This window comes from Monopterus albus, unplaced genomic scaffold (genome assembly GCF_001952655.1).
Source record: "Monopterus albus unplaced genomic scaffold, M_albus_1.0 scaffold24.1, whole genome shotgun sequence".
NCBI lineage: Eukaryota > Metazoa > Chordata > Actinopteri > Synbranchiformes > Synbranchidae > Monopterus > Monopterus albus.
The window spans coordinates 181,381-186,863 of NW_018127904.1; the positions used below are offsets into that span (position 1 = coordinate 181,381).

General features: G+C 39.0%; 1 protein-coding gene across 1 annotated transcript in view; it reads left to right on the forward strand.

Annotated features, from left to right (window-relative positions):
- The window catches only part of csrnp3 (cysteine-serine-rich nuclear protein 3), a 21,556-nt gene that overhangs the window by 4,850 nt on the left and 11,223 nt on the right, over nt 1–5,483 (forward strand). The gene's annotated exons all lie outside the window — the stretch shown is intronic.

The following is a 5,483-nucleotide window of genomic DNA, read 5'->3' on the forward strand; positions in this document are numbered from 1 at the left end:
CAGGCTGCAGCTCCTCCGTGTTCTGCGTGCTGAAGAGTGAGCTACACTCCCTCCTCCCCCTCCCCTCTCTTTCTCCTACTCCCCCTCTTTCATGTGTGTGGAGCAGATCTGTCTGCAGCCTCAGGCAAGTGCAAGTTAACAAATGTACAGAGCGCATGTGAAGTCTCATTTGCATAAATCTGTAGATGTTGCTACATTTCCTTAAATGGATTCCTTTGTGTTTAATTGGGGATTTTTTTTTTCCTTGTGCACATGTAATTCTTTCAAAGCTGATTCTATTTGACAATTAATGTTATTTATTTGCATAATTTCTCCATCTGACCTTTATTGCAGCACAGTGGGAAAACAGCCTGAGTACTTTTGTCGCCACTGTCACTGTACAAATTGTCAGGTGTTTTTCCTCACCGCTCTGTCCCTAGCATGAGTATTGGCAGGCCAGTCGCAAATTCAACAAGGAATTATGCATAGGCATATGAGTTTTAGGTACAATATACTGTAGTTTAATTGCACCATTGGCACATAGTTTTTTTTTAAATAGCCGGATGATCTAAGAGAGATTTATGTATTTTGCTTTTTTTCCATTAGGTTTTTAGAAACAATCTGGTACCCTATTTTGAGAATGCATTACCTGAACTTATATTTGGTGTGTGGTCCCTACAATACATGTTCTCTAGGGACAGGATGCAAATGACTGTGTTTATTGAACATGATGGAAGCACACATTGAAGAAAGCAGATGCTCCCTGACCTCTAACAAAACATGTTTTACTACCTTTTCCAGGTATAATTTAGGAATCTCTTTCACCCCTTCTACATAACAGAGCCAGTGAATACTGTATGTGAGTGGTGTGTTTGTGTTCTCTCGGTGGCAGGGATCCTTCACTGACATCATCTGTGCCTGTATAATCATCCAGGCCCCAGACTCTCCTCAGGGGAGTCCAGCTGAGACCTAGCTTCTCTCTCTCTCTGTCGCTCCCTCTACTTATTTATCTCTCTCTAGCTTTCTCTCTCTTTTTCAAGGTTGCAGTTTATGGCTGAGTGTGGCACCAGCGATGGATTAGTTAGACCGCATGGCCTGAGATCTTTGGCAGTTTTAGTGTCTCTCTTTGCTCTGTGATCCTATCAGTTGACTCCACTGGAGTGCATCCTCAGTCTCTCAGATAGAGTCTATTGCAGTGAAGAAAGGGTTTCTCATACAAAGAATAAAAATAAATAGAAAGAATAAAAAGAAGATCTGCCAAACCATCTGGGCTGTATAAATGTGTTCTTCATCACTGTGGAAACACTAGTAGTCTGAGATGCCATCAGCCATATTGAATGGCATTGGCATTTGGCAGATGCATATACAAAGCAAGCAAGAAAATGTGTCTGTGATCTAAAACTAACCCCTGTCCCCCACACATACACATGTGGCAGTTGTTCATTGCTGAGACTGATGGTGTTTCTGGAGGAACTGCGTATCCAAAAATTATATTTATATGCAAATAATTATTGTATACAGAGATAGATACTTTATTAACCACAGAAGGGAAATTCAGTAACTAAATTATGTAACTAATTAGTGATTTATATTCATCTGCAATATTTCAAACCAAAGCAGATGAGATGTCAGCAAAGGTAAGCAAGGACATTTGACTATGACACTGACTTTGACCAGTCTTAGAGTGTCGTAGGGATGACTCATTTTTGTACCCCAACCCAGAAGTAAGTATCACCCTGGTTCCCCTGATAAAAAGCAATGAGATTTTCCATAGGCATTTGGATTATTGCAAGAAATAAGCTCTGTGACAAACAATGGTTTATAACACTTACAGATTTTGTTCAGCAAGATAATCTTCACAAGTGAACACCACTTTTACGATTTTGCCAGAAGTAAAATGCTATTGTTAGGCTATAAATGAACTACACCAGGGTCCCATGACTTCAGCATCAGCCCTGCTGCTTTCAACTTGTAATTTGATTTAGTGCACTTAATTCTTTTACAAAATCCTTTCCTCTTAGCATGACCTGATCTAGATGGTGATCATGGTTGTGTCAATTAGAATAATCCCAAACAGCCTCTATAGTCTCATTTAGCCACTTGTTAGCAGTGGCCTTTTTTAAAGACACATAAAAGCTTTAAAAATCATGAGTGGGATATTTACTCATGTATTTTATGTTGTAGAACAAAATGTGTTAACCACAGACCTTATTCAAGCATCTAACCAAAAATCCATTCAAAAAGCCCACTAGCGAGGGCGAGGGAACCAGAAGTACAGAACTGCTAACTCAGTTTCAGGTTTTAGGACTCACCACTATAGTACTCTGTTGTGATTTTGTAACAGTAAAAGTATTTGACCACCAAGGGGCAGAAGTACTTCAAAGCAAACTCTGAAGTAGAACCATTACATGCTATCAGCTAACTGAGTAGTTATGGCTGCATGTCAGAACAGTGTTCAGAATATAACTTAATGCAGGTCTAACCAGGGTCATGATTTGTTTTTTATTTTCCCCAAACCTTGATTATGCAGTTGTAGTACAAACACACCACCACAAAATATACTCTGCTTGTACAAAGCAGTTGCACATGACCTTATCATGATGGTGCTTTCTGTTCCTGGAGCCACAGTCTAAGGGTACAGTAGTGATAATCAAACAAAGATCGGCTTTTAATGTTGGGAGCCTCTCCTTTGTCTTGTGTAATAGGTTTATTTATCATGAAGTGTTTAGCATCTTTATGAATTCCTCTATCCACCAAATGTCTTCCTGTACGTCGTCCTTCCATTCATTGGTGTTGTCATAGAACTCGTTGTTGATCCTGATGATGTATTTGCACCACTTTTTCTAATATCTGGGAGAGTATGTAGATGAGAGAGGTGTATTTGCTTTAACATACATCAGACATTCTAACTACATAGCCAATTCATCTAAGCTGATGCTTGTTGAAGATATCCAGTCATTATTGGTTTCCTCTGGCATGCTACCACTTGTTTATATTGTATATATCAGATGGCCTTGTGATCTCTGTACTGTATGCTTCATAGTAGAGCTGCAATATGCAGTTAATTCACTGGATGGGGACCTGTAGTCTTGAACTTGAACTCATGTAGGCTGAAGAACCTGCCATCTGTTCTGTATGATATTTAAACAAACCGTTGGTCACACACTACTGTACTGAAGGCGATGAACAGTGTGGATGCAGTGATTCATTACTGGTTCACTCTTGTTTTTACTGTTAGAGGTTGTGTTTCTGATAAATAGCTGCTGCTGTGTAGCCATGAAGCTAGTTCAGAGTCAGATTTCTGGTGAGATGGCTAAAGAGTTTATCAAAAGGACCTTTACACTTTACATTTTCATTACATTAATTCGACACATGCACACCCTCAGAAGGCCGTGTTTCACAAATCTTATGCAAAGGACCCTGGAAGGAAAGTTGTTGATAAGGCCAGCCCTGTGTAACCGTTCCTAAAGGATTTTTCTGCTGTTTCCACATTGTTCTTGCTTTGAGAAACAAAACACAGAGTAAACAGACATGCAATTTGTATTTTTGCAATATTTTCCAAAGGTGTTTACAGACAACCGTGAGAATAAAGTTAATAACAAGTAGCACAAAGGTGAGCACAGACCTTCGCCCATAATGCCAGTACACCTAAAAGCAATATTCCCATGTTAGTTTGACCCTCAGAATATGATTCATTGCGGCATTTGGATATAACTGATATCATCATTAGTTTGAAAGTTATTCAAGAAAAATGATATTTCACTAATGGCAATTTTTGAAGATACTTCAAATGTGTTGACACTCTGTTGAATGAACCAAAATATAATGGATTGTTCCATGGACCACACCCTACCTTTCCAAAAACATTCATCCAGATCCATTCATAACTTTTTGAGTTATGCTGTGAACAAAGAAACAAACCAACAAACATTGGTAAAAACATAACCTACTTGGCAGAAGTAAGAAAAAGATAAGTGTAAGATACGTATGTATGTACCGAGGTGAAAAAAACACTTTGCAGGTATTATGTTTGTCTTATAATACTAAACTCCCCTGACATGTTCCTGTTAGCATGTACGGCCCTGTGGGTATAGTATGTGTTGCTGCTGCAGTTGTGTTATTACGCGTGCATGTTCTTTGGTCCTTCTGATTCAGCGATAAACTGGGATCTTTGAGTGTTCAGCCGAGTCTGTTAGAGTACAGTCGGTTTACTTCCACTGGTTCCAAACCGCATGTTTTAGAGAAGCTAGTTTAATGGGAAAAGTACTCCTAAAAGACATATAAGCCCTTAAATAATAAACTGTCCCCACTATAACTACTACCACTACTTATACAACCACTGCCAGACTACTATTGCTCTTAGTACAGCTAAATTTATCAGTGTCATGTTTTGTAGATACGTAGTTCAAATTTCCTGACAGTACTGTAACATTATGACATGGAGAACAAGAAAGAAGTATTTTCCTTAATAAATTCTAAACTGAAAGATGTTGTACTGTTAGTAATATTTGCTTTGAAATGCACTGGTTGAAATATATGATGATCTTTGAAGGTAAATGGCGAAGTGAACTTGCTTCTGCTTTCTGATGCGCCTTACTGTGGCTTGATGTTGTGTGGTATACGAGAGAGAGGTGGTTTGAGCAGTGTTAGGAAGCGATGACAGGGATGGAGGAGGAGTGCAGTGCTGTGAAGGCAGGGTTCAGTGAGGTCACTAGTGAGGATGCAGAACACTGCAGGATCAAATGACATCGGTTTTCTTAGTTGCATCAAAAGTATTTCATCTAAAACTGTTAATAAAAGTTAACTTTAACAGACATTGTATAAAGTACCTAACTAACCCCAAACTGATCTGGTTAAGAGCCATAAAAATACAAATATGAGTGAATACTTTGCAGCAGTGTCACAAACTGACTGTTTCCCATCATGCATCTGTCCCTTTGTTGTAGATTTTGTAACATTTTTCCAAGATATAAAATACTATTCTTTCCTACTACATTAAAAGCTGTGTTGGTGCTCAGAAATTAACATGGGTTTGTAGTGACTGTCATATTGCGCTGGCTGTAAAAAGCCTGGGCTTGAAGCTGTCCAGTAAGAGGAAGTGCTGAACCTTTTATCTTGACATATGGTCGAGTTGAGGGCAAGAACAATATCACGGCTCTTTGACTGCACAGCATAGGAAGTGTTGGGAGCACATTTGCGACAGTGCTGACAGATCATATTTTTTGAGAGTGAGGTAGTATTCAGTATGTTGGTATTTACATGGCAACCTCTACGTGTTGAAATTCCCTGTGCAAAGTTTCTGCACAAAGCCACTTTGCAGCTTTCGAACATCTTCTAACAGGATCAATGTGTTGTTAAATTTGCGTCTGTCCAGGATGGATTAGATTTATTTATTTAGCCTTTTATTTTGGACTTTCGTGCTCTCCTGATGCTTCAGTTTTATTGTTCCTGGCATCAGATGTTTTGTGTTTCATTTTCCTTTTCTTTGTCCCATTCGGTCTCCT